This window comes from Rousettus aegyptiacus, unplaced genomic scaffold (assembly GCF_014176215.1).
Source record: "Rousettus aegyptiacus isolate mRouAeg1 unplaced genomic scaffold, mRouAeg1.p scaffold_m13_p_4, whole genome shotgun sequence".
NCBI lineage: Eukaryota > Metazoa > Chordata > Mammalia > Chiroptera > Pteropodidae > Rousettus > Rousettus aegyptiacus.
In genome coordinates, this window is record NW_023416307.1 from 121,031,119 (window position 1) to 121,045,915 (window position 14,797).

At 43.7% G+C, this 14,797-nt stretch overlaps 1 protein-coding gene and 1 pseudogene across 4 annotated transcripts in view; both read left to right on the plus strand.

Moving 5' to 3' along the window:
- Positions 1 to 14,797, plus strand: part of HRH1 (histamine receptor H1) — a 62,824-nt gene that overhangs the window by 23,644 nt on the left and 24,383 nt on the right. Inside the window, exon 1 of one of the 4 annotated variants that reach the window (XM_016125405.2) lies at positions 7,510 to 7,552. The exons of the other annotated variants lie outside the window; for them this stretch is intronic. The gene's annotated coding sequence lies outside the window, so the exon portion shown is untranslated. Of the gene's footprint in view, positions 1 to 7,509; positions 7,553 to 14,797 lie in introns of those variants that run through there. 4 annotated transcript variants of the gene reach the window in all.
- On the plus strand, positions 4,818 to 4,936 carry LOC118602586 (annotated as a pseudogene).

The following is a 14,797-nucleotide window of genomic DNA, read 5'->3' on the forward strand; positions in this document are numbered from 1 at the left end:
CTTCCTGTGCAAAGGATTTTTCCTGAGCTTTCTTTTCTCCACTGGGAAGGGAGCAATCAGCAGCAGCTCTTAGGAATTCTTTTGGGTGTGTGTATGTATAGATATATATGACATATTATGACCCACAACATTTCTATGAATGTTGGGCAAGAAGGAGGACTTTGAAGAGTGCCAGTGTTTGGAAAGAAGGTAAAAGGAACATTAGTCTACCCTTGACTTGTTTTGGGTCTATGGATAAGCCATACTGCCTCCCTGTGTCAATTTTATAGCCATGAACCACCCACCTACTGCAGGTGACTTAAGGGTTCAGCAAGAAGAGTTCAAGAAGAGCTGGAAGTATTTTAAGAGACTCAAACATCTTATTGTCTTGTCTTTGGCAGGCCAGTTTCTTCTCTTTCTTCTACTTCCAAGACATGGCTTGGGATTTTCCCTTAAGTCAAAGGGCATTTACAAACTATCTCAAAACAAATGTCCACGAAACTTCTGAAGTACTTGTTTCGATAATAAACTACAGAATGAGAATAATAAACATCTGATTAAAGTGCAAAAAGAGAGAGAGAGAACCATTTTGGCTAGAAAATATATTATCAAGGAAGGCTTCTTTTTAAATTGTGTCAACTTCTCTAATAAGCCTGACATACTGCTAAGCACTGTGAGAGAATCAAAGGTGAACAAAATTTGGCTTCATATCACGTAGAGTAATGCTCATCTAATATTCCACGTGCTTCCCTAAATTCCCAGCCCCTTGCAGGTAGCCTACACTGACCAATATAATCCCTAAGCTCAGTAATAACAGCTGCCATTTATTGAATGCCTCCTATATGCTTACACACTTTACTTGATTTATCCTATTTAATCCTATGAGACAGCCCTACAAGAGAGTTATTGTTATCTGCCTTTTCCAGATAAGAAGCAGGAATTCAGAGAGTCTTGCCTAGTATCACACAGGTAGTAAGTTGCAGAATCATGATTCATCTCAGGTCTGTCTGACTTCAAGGCTAGTGTTTTCCTTCTGAACTAGTTTTAAGTTAAAGGGAGCTTAGACATGAAAATGTATTCTGCAACGTGAATGTTGGAGGCTGGGGAAGCAGGATGAAGGGGAAGTCTGCAGTTTAGAATGACAAGGAACATCCAGACTCAAACACCCAAATTAGGATGTTGGTATTACAGACAAAAATGCCACTTTAACATTGTTTTGGTTATGACAGCTTCTTAATCTTGCATGGGTGTGTTTAATCTTAAACACACCATTGCTATTTGCTCCCAACAGCAAGAAGAATGCCTAATGTAAGCTCTTTCCCAGTCCACAAATATTTTAGCCCAGAAATGATGTAAAAGTCATGAAACATTAGAATGGGAAGTGACCTTCTTGTAGATGCCCTCATTTTAGGATTGAGGAGGGTAAAGCCCAGAGACAAGAAGTCCCCTATTTCAGATCACACGGTGCATTCCTAGCAGCCCTCTGAGCTGTGCTGCAAATACTTTGCCCAAGTATTTACAGAAGTCCCCAGAAAAAATGTGTGTCCTGTTTGCTTTTCTTCTGTGAATCCTAAATGCTTCCAAAGGCAGAAGTGGCATTAGATTTATCCACTCATCCCTGTGTCCCTTCATGCATACATTTGCCGAAAACTAAGCATTTTCACACTAGCTATCTCTTCTGACTTTCACAGAAGCCTTTTGAATGAGCAAGGCAGGTCTTGTCCCCATTGTAAAGATGCCAGAAAAGTCTCAGTGAAGCAGTCATTTGCCCAAAGTCACATGGTTTATGTGTAGCTGCAACTCACATGTCCTTACTCTCAGACACACATGCCATCCTTTTGAATCCAGGATACACCCTCAAGCTTGTACTGTAGTTCAGTCCAAGAATTCAGGACATAGATATGCATTTATAATACAGCTGTTCAGTCCTTCTGTGACTCAGTTTCTTTATCTGCAAAATTGAGAGGACAGTAGTACCTGGCTCAATAAGAATTAAGTGAGCTAATACCCAAAAAGCTTTTAGAATAATGCTTGGGACATAGTTAGTGCTCAGTTGATATCAGTCGGTACTGTAATGAGACCCTTGGCATCAGTAGAAGTTATCATTTGGCAATTCTTAAGGGACCCCATTGGTCCATGACAGTAACACTATATTGTTTTGCTGAGATAGAAGTTAATTACTCACATGGACTGATATTATAATAATTTTCATACACGTGCACACTTCTTTATGAAAAATGGCCACTAAGAGAGTGAGAATAGTGAAAACCCAGGTAATTGGGAGAGAGGTGGCTAGAAACATATGCCTCAGAATGACTGTGTGTTAGGGAAAAAGCCACGAGTTTTTCTGGTGGAGTATAGGAAGCCTTTGGGACACCAGTGTGGAAGTAGACAGCTGTCATCAGATGATGTTTAGCCAGGGGCCCAGGAACACCCAGTCCTGTCCTGCAGGTTCCAAGAGGAGATTCCAGTGCCCAGAGGACACTGAGCACAGTGTCACACTCTGCAACCGTGGTTCCAGAAACCCACCAGGACCCCAGATGAACATGGCCAGACCAGACCTGAAGGCCCCCTTTCCTGGTCCACACTCAGCCCTCAACTTTTACCATTCCCATTGTGAGAAGAGACCTGGCCATCACATGCTGCCTCAAGGTCAAGCCACCCCAGGCTGCTCATTTCAGGCCTCCTGAGAACAGGGCAGTGGATCAACAACATGGAAAGAGGAGCTGGTCTTGAAGTGTGTTGGTTTGCTTCTAGGTTGTCCTAGCAACCTAGATGCAAATAGATGTGCAGCGTACATGTGTGTGTTAGGATAAAATGGGCCATACCTCAATCTGGGGTCTTTATGAGGCATTTGTATGAAGGACACTTATTTTTTTCTAGCGATGAGAAAGAGTGATTTATTGTTATGGGCAGTACGGTACCGTTAGGGAATCTGGGAACTGAAGGCGAATGGACCCGTGTTCAAGTCCCAACTTTGGCACTTTCTAGTTGTATGCATTTGGTCAAGTGTTCTCATTTCTCTAAGCCTTGGTTTTTTTCAACTGTTAGACAAGAACAACAATTCTTACTCTACTTTTTGTAAGGATTATAGATGGCATAGGCGCTTGCTAAATGATAGTTGTCACAATGATAGCTCCTACTCTGTGCCAGACCCTGTGTCACAAGCTTACCCACCTTTCATCTCAGTGTTCTGTAAATCCCACAACTTTTGCCTTACTTATATACCAACTGCATTATTTACTTAATAACTGTAAGTCAGTTCAACTCTTTAATTTGAGCTACATCCTGAGCAATAGCAGCCATAAAATTACAGGTTTGATATGCTTTTTTCCCTAATACATCTTCAAATACATGGATAACCATTAAAACAACAAATTTTCTTTGTTGAGACAAATGGAATTTAGCAACATTTATATGCCCCAAACGTCCATACTTAATGCTCAAGACATCCTGCCAGGATAAGAGCTGCCCGCCTTTTAGAAACAAAGAAATGGATTTCCCAATCGATACGCACACAGCCAGACGTTTGAGAGGCCAGTTGGACATTTCTCCTAGACATTTTCTTTTTAAGAGAAAATCCTGAATCTCGGCTTGCCTATAACCAAAAAGAGCGAAACACCATAGCAAGTGGTTCCTTGGAACATGTAGCTTTCTGCAAGGTTGTTCTCCTTTTGAAAAGATTTGTATTCTTGTCAGTCCCTTGTAAATCAAACCCACACCTCCAGTGTGAGGGGGAACTATAAACGACTTTGAATGGGGCTGGCTGGACAGCGCTGGCCTTCAAAGCTAGTTTTGGTTTTCAGCTAGGGCCATATTTAGGCATTTCTGTCAAGTGGTCCCTTGAGACCACCCCCACCCTGAAACCCTCTCACTCCTTGGTTGGCCAGAAATCTCCACCTAAGCATAGTGGGTGGGAGTGACCTAGTGTGGCCCTGCGAAAACTCAAGAATCTATGTGTATTTGTCAGAATCAAGCAACTTTATGATGGCTTTGGCTTAAATTATGGGGGATCTGGAGACTCCAGTCTTAGGGCACTGAAAAGTGCTCTGGCACTTTTGAAAGCCTCAGTTCAGGTACATTGCTGAATTCTCTTATGACTCTCTGGGTTGCAAAGGACAGAAACCACCTCAACCAAGTAACTCCTCATAAGGGTACAGAGGTGTTTCAAGGAAATCAAGGTGGGAATGCAGATGAGCCTCACGATGGGCCGGAACTAGGGTTCAAAACACAGCAGAGCCTTACCCCCGCGTGCCAACACCCTCTGCCCTCTCTCCTACAAGCCCTGTCACTCCTAGTTAGTTCCTGTATGTCTGATTCACACTCTGTTCTTAGCAGACCATTTGTCCCTGCTTTTAGCATCCTTGAGGCAGAAAGTGTCCATCTCTAGCTTTCAAATTGTATGTCACCCAGAGAGAGACTGAAATGCTGTCTCTGTCGGGCCCAATCCCACACTCCTAAGGAAGGGAGTGTACACTTCGTCCTCTTCGGTCTATTCTCCTCCCTGAAGCCAGAGTGATCTTTTCAAAATGCAAATCTGATTATATTCTTCCTTCCCTTTAAGACTCTTCAGCGGCCCCTTACACTCTTAGGATGAAAGCAGAACTCTTCAGGAGGTCCTGCATGGTCCGGCCTCTGCCTCACTCTCCAGCCTCACCCTTCACTCTCTGCCCAAGCTCACTGAAGTTCCCTGGCTCCTCAACCAGTCCTTTGCCCTGCCATTCTCTCCTCCTGGAGCACTCCCCACCCCCACCCCCAAACCTCCCTGACTAGGTCACGGATTCCTAATAGACACTCATAACATTTATCACAGATGCAAGTTTATGTTTGTCTGTATTGTCTACAGCCATGCTACCCTGAACAAGCCCAATCCTGTCTGATCTCAGTAACTAAGCAGGGTCAGGCCTGGTTAGTACTTAGATGGGAGACCACCTAGGAAGACCAGGTGCTGTAGGTGTAAAAAAAAATAAATAAAAAAAATAAGGGATTTTAAGCTGACAAGGTCCTTGCAATCTGTGAGGTCAACCAAGGGTTGCTTGCCTAAAAAGAAATATATATATATATTTGACTGTATTATGATTCTTTGATTTTCACTTGTTGCTAACCTAAAAATAAAAGGCCTTTCAAAGTGAGAGGCAAGCAAGCATTTATCTGAGATCAATAAGAATAGCTATTCGGGAAGCACTGATTCAAGCAAAAGCCCAAGTAGTGTTCCAATTAGGAGACAATAAGAAAGAGAAGGGGAACAAACATACCAATAGAAGGAAGGCATTTCTATTGGTGCAGATAATATTACATACTGATGTTAATTCTAAATGACGTTTTAATTTTCAGTCTGGTAGTCATCAGTCTGATAGTACTAATAGCTGCTTTCTTGTTACCTTTGCAAATAGTAATTTCGGGCACATTTTGGCCCAGTCTAAAGGTGTTTTTGCCCTGTTTTAACATTCCAAGGTTTCAGGCATAACACATGCAAGGCAGTTCCTCTGGGATGGCAGCTCTGGCTCCATTTTAAAGTGGCTCCATTTATTTATTTATTGACATTGTCTATCCCTATTCAACTGCTCACTGCATCAGGCTGAAGAAATGTCTGTTTATTCTCCTAGCACATTGTAGGTACTCTTCAATAACAGCAACACTAATACTTGAGACTTTAATTGAGTCATATCTCAGAGCCTTTCAGAGCACCTGTGCTTCAAACACAGGTAATACGTTTGAGATGCTACTCTTTTGGAAACTGTGTATGAAGCTGTCAATAGAGAATTATATCTCAAATCGTCAGTAGCCGTTCAGCTACTCAGAGTGTGGTCCATGGACCTACAGCATCCGCATCTTCTGGGACCCCAGACCTACTCATTTGGAATTTGTATTTTAACACGTGATACCTGTGCATATTAACATTTGGGAAGCACTGGGTTGGGACACCCTTTTAGATGTTCCTATAACCTCCCTGGATTTCTTTCCACTTATAACTGCTTCATTAGTGTTGGATTTCTCTACTAGACCATGAGCTTCCTGAAGGCTTGGACCTGGCTGTTTTGCCAACTCATTAACCTCAGTGCCTGGTACATGGCCTGTCGTTGACAGGCAAGGATGTTTTCTCCCTAAAATCATTCCCTAAAAGGGGTCCATACAGTATCTTTTATATTATAGGAAGATCTATAAATTACTTTGTTTTGAACAAAAAGTACTATCTGGGAAAGGCACAATTAGTTGAAAAATTACCTCAATGATAGTTTGGATGTTTATAGTGGTCACTCAACGAATTCGATAAAAAATAGGTCAAGAAACGCAACCCAATTTAGTCATCATTTCTGGAAAGTACGACTTCACAATTGTAATCACTGGATATCACTGTGCATGTGCTTTTGGAAAATAATTTTTAAAAGTATTACAGCATGTGGTTATGTTGTGTGGTCACAACATACATCCACAGAATTAATTTTGAAAAACAAAACAGCTTATTGAAGGTTTCTCTCCTGTCTGCTCACTGTTTCTAACACTACTGCATTGGCTCTTAGGAACTGAGGAAAGAAAACTACATTTGCAGGTTGTGACTGGAATGTCTCTGCTCTGCCGTTTTTACTAGCTGGTGATTGTAGGCAAATCTTTCAACTCATCATATTTCCTCCCTGGAAAGTGAGGATGCTGCTCTTTGACTCTGCTGGTCTCTCAGCATCATTTGTTCCACAGTCTAGTTGAAGCCTTGGTTATCCATCTGTCTGCTGGGCCCTCCCATACCCCTCAGCACCTCCCCCTCTTCACTACCTGTAGCCTCTGCCATCTGTAGCAAGGCAGAAACCTGGACCCAGCCTTCTACAAAGCTTTGAGGTCCTAAGAGTTGCAGTTGGTCCTCTGCATACTCACACTTGTTCTTGCACACCCTTCTTCCTTGCCTCAGCCCTCCTGGGGACCCACCGAGACACTGTGGGCCATGCCTGAGAATGAGCTCATGAAGCTGATTGAGCGTCACTCCTAGGGCATTAACTTTCCAGCACTTCCAGCCTGCCCTGCATGGTGGGTGGAGAGAGAACATCCTCATGTGGAGAGATCCCATCGAATTATACAACTATCTCAGAGTAGACCAAGGAGGTATGAGCCAGACACCAAAGTTGTGTGCCACGGGTGATGAGACAACTGGGATGGGGTGAGTCCCAGGCATCTGAGACTTTCAGCTGGAAATGTCCCCAAACAGATGGTGGTAACACTGTAGTAGCTGTCAAGGAGTCCTGGATCCTGTGCCCTGGAAGAGTGAGTGCCTTCATATTTGTTTAGGACCCTCAAGTATCCGTGGTCTGGTTGAATCTGGCAGATGGACTCATCCTCTACCCCTGGGGCTGGCTTCAGAGCCGATATTTTAGGGCTCACTTCACTTCCCACAGGACAGTTAGCCACTGTTTCTACACTTCTGCCCTATATATCAACAGTGCTACTTGTCAACAAGAAATGGGGCTCATAAAGCAAAGAGGAAGCTGGGAACCTGGGAGAAAATAAGCCCATCCGAGGACAAACACACATTGAAAAACAAGAGTTGGAGTGGGAAGCGCCACCTTCATCATATCACTGATGCTGAGTAAGTTCCCAGCAGTCAGAGGCTTGTGCTGAGGGAAGCGTGAGTGGAATGAGCAATGAGCAAGGAGTTGGTGCTGTGTCCCTTGTCCCCACTGTAGGCATTGAACGGGTTTGCATTTCCATTTCTTTACATTTACAGTGGGATAATATGCCTAGCCCAGCACTTTCCGTATAAATACATTTGAGCCACAAATGTACTTGTAAATATCCTAGTAGCCACATTAATAGAAGTTAAAAAAAGATGAGATTAATTTCAATAAAATATTTTATCTAACTTGATAGATCCAAAATATTATTTCAACATGTAGTCAACATAAAAATTATGAATGAGATATTTTACATTGGGAAAAAGGGGCTAAATCTTCAAATTCCAGGGTGTATTTTGCACTTACAGTATATCTCAGTTCAGACCCACCGCATGCAAGAGCTCACTATCACATGTGGTGGATGGCCACGTATTGGGTGGTGCCTTAGAGAATTATGGGGAAGAACCAATTCAGCCCCCATCCATTTCTCCTGGTGCATCTCTTAATTGTAGGGTCCAAACTTATAACAATATAATTGCAATAATCGAGCATTTACACTGTGGTGAGAATTGTAGACATGATCTTATTTGAGCCTCACATCCACCCTGTGAAGTATATATTATTATCTCTATGTTATAGGTGAAACAGTTCAGGCACTGAAACATTAGGCAGCTTGCCTGTAGTCATATTTCCTACTAATGGTGACCCCAGGATTCTAATGCATACCTCTTTGACTCAGGGATCTTGCACTTATTCATGAAGCGTCCTGCCAGTCCCAGGAAACACTCGCTCTATCATTCACCTTGGGGCCTTTGCACACGCTGTTCCCTCTGCTTGCAGTGCCTCCCCATCTCCCTGCTTCAGGTCATGGTTTGGACTATGCCTCCTTCAGGGAGTTTTCCTGAACATATTCTCTTTGTCTTGAGCCTGGTGAGCCTAGTGAGCTGCCTCCCCAAGAGTCCCCAGCGTCCCCGCTCCCCTGCTGCCTTACTCATCTCACTATGTTGTAATTGCCTGTTTATCTCTCTGTTCCTCTCCTAGGTAGAGGACTATATCTGTCTGGCCCATCAAAGTCCTCCCAGCACCTAGCACGGAGCCTGGCACATGATAGGAACCCAGACATATTTGTAACATGCTGTTATGAATCTAAGAGAGTACTTGGCTGAAGAGGTACACAGTTGACCGCCATCGTTGGTTCCATTTCAGATGCTCCCCATTTAAGGGAGCTGAGAAGTAGTCATTTTGGTTGATCTGTGTAATAGTCACAATAGGCAGACATCCCCCTGTTTCCTACCCAACAGAATCCTCATTTCATTTAGGCAACTATCCCTCAGGGAAGGTGACCCTGACCTTAGCTCAGCCAGTCCAAGGAAATCTAACCTCACTGCTGGTGATTCATTCAGTAGTGGGCATGAGACATGAGGGAGGTCGGTGAGGCTGGGGTCCAGGTGCTTCTAAAAAGTTTTCCTTGATCTTAGGAAAGAAACACATCGAGAAGGATGTTGTCATGTGTGGTGTGACCTCTGGGCCTATGACAGCCATTGACCAGGAGATGATCTGGTTTGAGGACATTCCTGATTTACACTGAGAATGGCAGAGCCAAAAGGTAGAAAGGAATGAAATCCTTGATGACATCCTTTAGATGCCCAATCTTGGGATTTATTGTTAGAGGGAGAATACATTTCCTTATTACTTAAGACAAGTGAGTTAGGTTTTCTGTAACTTTTGGCATAATCATCCTAACAATTATACTGGAGTACAGTTAGAGACCAGGTAGAGAGTAGGCCAGGGATGTGGGCTCCAGCTCCGGCATTGATGTGCCTGGGACATCCTTTGTATGCAGCTAGGATGCTACTTCTCAATAAAGCCTTCCTTGAGGCCCCACCAGGAAGTCATCTCTCCCTCTTCTGGACGACTCTATGTGTGTGTCTCAATGGCCGTGCGTGCACCTTCTCTCCCTGCTGTTTTTGTGCTCTCCAAGAACAGGGCCTTGGTGTTGATCATTCTATACCTTCATGGCTGTACCTTGCACACAGTAGGTGCATGTGCTCATAGTAGGTGCTTGAAAATGATTAGGGAATAAGTAAAAGGATGAATAATTTAGTATTAATATTACTACTTTTTAACTCATAAGAACATTCTACCTGGCCAAGCAGATGAGTTAGTCATTTCCCTTCTTCAACATCTTCATCTGTAAAATGGGAAAATTGAACTAGATCTCCAACTCAGAAAAATTCTATAACTTGAGGCTGTTGGAAAAGGGCTGTCTGTAAATTCAAGATGTCGCCAAGGCTGTCACTGTTATCTGAGGAGAAACCACCCGGGAAGAAAACCCCCCTATTCAGGTTTTGTCATGCGTCTTCTGAGCTGCCCACACCAGGTGGAAAAAGGAAACAGAGACCTTTTACCTCTGTGTGGTCCCACAGCAGCTCTTAATTCAGACCCTCATACCCAGCCCTCAGAGACTGTTGTTAACATTTCAGGAAGTCAACGGAAATCATTTGTTTGCCTGCTGCTGAGGCCTCAGTGGGCCTCCCTTTTTGCTGGAATCGCCTCGTCATGGTGTCTTCACATGGCTCCCCTCACGCTGAGCGTGCACTAGCTGATGCCTTTGAGTAATTCAAAGCTGGGAAAGTGAATTCTTCCCTAATGGAGTTTTGTGGTAAACGAAGTTATTTCATGGCAGGAAAGATTAAAAGGGACTAATTAACTAGATAATTTCTAAGGTTTCTTCCTTAGAAAGCTCTTAGCATCCTGACCCTTTCTGGTGTCAGCCTCTAGGCTCCCCTTTCTCCACTCCTCTATCCTCCTGCTAAGCTGCTCTTGGAGCTAGCTAAACTTCTGCTTCTGACTCTTCCTGAATCAAAAGGAGTAGAGGAATAAGAGATGGTTTGTTGAGGACCTGCCGTGTGCCAAAAATTGTTTCATCATTTCACAACACCGTAGAGTGGATTACGATTCCCATTTGACAAATGAATTCACTGAGGCTCAGCCACATGTGCACAACCATCTATTAAACAAACATGAATTAAAGAGTTACTTTGTGATAAGCTCTGAGCCAGGAGCTGAAGATAGAACAGAAAACACAATGGAAATGTTCTCTATACTCATGGAGTTTACTGTCTTATAGGGGAGACAGGGATATTAATCAAATAATCCCACAGGTAAATGGTGTTAGGAGAGTTTATTCTGAGCTAGGGGAGGCCTCCTGGAGGAGGTAATATTTGAGCGGAGATTGAAAGCATGAATATTAACCAGGTAGAGACAGAGGAGTTCCAAGTGGAGACAGCCCTTGAGAAGCCCTTGAGACAGGAAGGAGCTTAGAACTTTCCAAGGACTCAGAAGTATGTGTGATTAGGGCTGATATGAGATGACACTCATTGAATCACTGGAGGGGTAGACGGGATTAGCTTCGCACCATCTCCTGAGCTTTGAGCTCATAAAGGGAGGGCATGGAGAAAGAGAATGAACTATACTATCAGGTGCTGTGCCAGGTGCTGTCATACCTGTGATCTCACTTGATCCTTGTAACCAGCCAACAGTAAATGTTTTCACCAACCCATTTTACACATGAGAAAACTGAGGCTCAGAGAGGACAGTAACCGCAGGTCACTCCACTGGTCAGAGGTGGAGCTAGGCTCACCACTCATGCCTGATCCCAAAGCCCAGACCCCCCTCGTCTCCTCATTTTGGTCCTGGACGCCCCAGGACCAGCCTGCCACCCAGTGCCTCGACACTCTTTTTCCAGGAGCAAGATTTCCTGCAGGGAAAACCCTGCCAGGCTTTCCTCAGCCCCATGTTTTTGGCTTTGGGCCTGTTTCTGCAGCATTCTTGTTTGGAATCCAAGAGAGAGAAGCTTGGTGTCTGGTAATTGTATTCCATTAAACCTAATTAAGATGCAAATTTGTATAGCTAATGAAGAAGGCAATTTGGAGACAGTTTCACCAGTGTCATAGGACTCTCATCAGTACCTCTCTCCTTGGTAGGTAGGTCTGAAGATAAGGGAAATGTATGAGATGCCACCCACCCAGCTGCGTCTGGCTGATCTCCATGGATCACTTCTTCCCACGCAGGAAGAAACAACTCAGATCACATGATCCCTGATATGAGGATCACCCAGTCCTGGGCCCCTGCCACCTTCCTCTCCTCCAGGCCCCTCCACCTCCACCTGCAGGCTCTGCATTGCCCTTGCTCTTTGGCGTAGGGGAGGAGGGGCTGAAGCAATTCTCTGGAACCAAATTGCCTGGGTTCAAATCTTTACCCCACCACTCACCATCTACGTATCTTTGGACTAACTTCTTAACCTCCCTGGGCCTGTTTCCTCCTCTGTAAAACAGGATCCTAATAGCATCACCTGATAAGGTTGCTGTGAGAATGAAATGAGATCATCTATGTAAAGTACTTGGAAAGCACCTGGGACATGAATGTTCGACATTTTCATTATCTCTGCCAGTCCCCCGCGTGCTACGTGGGTAGGAGTTCTGCTCCCTAATTCCTAGGCTCACATATTTTATTTTGCTGCTGTCAGAGGCCCACTGTCTTAGTGTTGGACTTTCTTCAGGTCCTGGATGCCCTGTCCCTTGATTGATCTGGCTGTGAAGCTAGAGTACACCTAACATTTGACCTTTTGCATGGATTGCCACCTGCTGGTTGGTTGTTTTCCCTAACTGGGATTCCAAAGTTGGCCTCCTGGCCTGGACTTCCTTCTGATATCCGACCTCACTTCCTCTCACTCCTCCTCCACTGTGGCCAGATTCATTGATAAATGAATTACTCAACTGACATCATTATTATTATAGCTAATATTTGTGGAATATCCACTGTTTCAAGCTCTTCACCTATAATTATGTTATTTCATCTTCATCACAATTTACAAAGATGCAGAAACAGAATCAGAGAGGCAGAAAGACTTGCCCAGGGTTGCACAGCTGGTATAGGGTGGAAATGGAATTCAAACCATGTCTATGTGACTCCTAACCTCATTTGTAAGCTCTCTAGTCAAACTGCTCTACAATTCCAGGTGCCTGCTGTGCAGCCAAGCCCTGGGCCCAGCTCCTGGGGCAGAGAGGCCACTATTTGTACCCTTGAGAGGCACACAGACTTGTAGGAAGGAACATCCAGGGGGACAGACAATGACAGAGCGGGGTGAAGTGCCACAGTGAAGGGAACCCAAGAAAGTGGGGTGTATGGGGCCATGAGGAGAGCCTTTGTCTTCCTAACAAGAAGTCACAAAGAGAGGGATCACAGAACAAAAACAGTCGCCCTGAGAGTTGATATATAGATGGAAGTCTCTGGGGATTTGCAATTGAAAGGGCATTCCTGGAGGAGGGAACAGCAGGTCCAGTGGTATGGAGGTGTGAGATACCTGTGCATATTGAAGTTTAGGGGACAGGGGTTGATGGTGGGTAGGGAACAGCAGTGGGAAGGGGAGGCAGGAAAGGTTGGCAGAGGCCAGATCGTGCTGAGCCTTAAAGGCCAGGCTAATTCAGAATTTACTAGAGGTTTAGAGTGGTGAGTTCAAAAATAAAATGGGCCTGGACTGGAGTCTGAGCTACTCTACTTACTTACCTTGGTCAAGACCCTTTACCTCTCTGAGCCTTGGTTTCTTCTTCTGTAACATGGAGGAGGGATAACCAAAAGGCTTCTCTCCTAGGGTGTTTATGAAAAGATGTGTAAGAAACAGCACAGTCTCTACAGAGTGAGACCTTAATCAGAATCAATAGCTCCCTCTCACTCAGGGCACATAGGAAGCCACCACAAGACCCAAAGAAGATGAGTGAGTGGCCATTCCTACATGCCTAGTGGGTCCATCTGGCCTGTTCCCTGACAGCTGTCAGGAAGGTAGGTGTTGCAGACCACCAAACTGGGTCAATAGATTTAGAAAAGGGGGAGGTTTTCTTATTCAGAAGTTTATAACTTAAAGGTAAGAGTAGATAGTCTTTCTACTTTGTAGAGAACAGGATGAGGAAGAATTTAAAGCTTTGTTTCTCAGACTTTCACAAGCCCCTTCACAATTTTGCCTTTAGTATCTGTTCAGCACTTTTCTTTTAAAATAGTTTTGAATTGACTCAACTTTTGTTATTGTTTAGCTTTATCTTAACACAATACTACCTATTAAATCAAGAGTTAAAAAAACACGCACACACTTGAAATCCTTCTACTAAGAACTTTGAACATTTCAGGGAATTTTTCTCCAAGCATAGACACACGTACAGTTTCATACAACCTGATTACACACTGTTTTCATAATCCTCGTAGTTCGACATCATGTACATCTTCCCACACCAATAGAGATATTAATATTAATAGCTGCATGTTATTTCAGTGTTCTTATATGCTAATATTTAACTGATTCCATAATGACTGGTATTTATATTGTTCCCAGTTTTACAAGTAATATAAACAACACTACAGTGAACATCTTTTTATAGTCTGTGGGATGGAGCATTCTCAGAAGTAGAATTGCAGAGCCAAAGTCTTATTAAAGACTTGGAATAAAAATTACTAACATGACCCCCTGGAAGAGAGCCCCAATTTACATCACCCAACTGTGAGATGCCAGTTTCTCTCAGCTTCATCTGTCTTGTATTGCTCTTGTAAATACTAAAACAAAAAGACCCAAGTAGAAAATGCTTATTAAAAGAGAGATTTGGAAATAATTGCTTTGTAATTGTAGTTTTAATTGCCCAGAGATTCTTGACTCTTTCCTTGGCACATCTAGTCTGATAATAAAATTGCTTCTGGTTCATATGATGTAATTAAATATATCAGTAGTTCACAGTGTTTAGCATATAGCCCTGTGACTTATGGATTCTTTACTGTCCTAGTTAGCTCAGACTGCTACAATAAAACACCACAGACTGGGCGGCTTAAACAACATTTATCTCTCGCCATTCTGAAGGCTGAGAAGTCTGAGATCTGGGTGTTAGTATGGTCAGGTTCTAGGTGAGGGCTCTCTTCTCGACTTGCAGACAGCCACCTAGTCACTGTTATCTTCTCGTGGTGAAGAGAGGAAGCTCTGGTGTCTCATCTTCTTCTTACAGGGGCACCAGTCCCATCACAGGGACTCCACCCTCCTGACCTCATCTGAACCTAATTGCCTCCCAAAAGCTTCATCTCTAAATACCATCACATTGCAGGTTAGGACTTCAACAAATGAGTTGAGGGAGACACACATTTAGTTCATAATATCTACCATGAGGATAAGTCTGAGAGCCAGT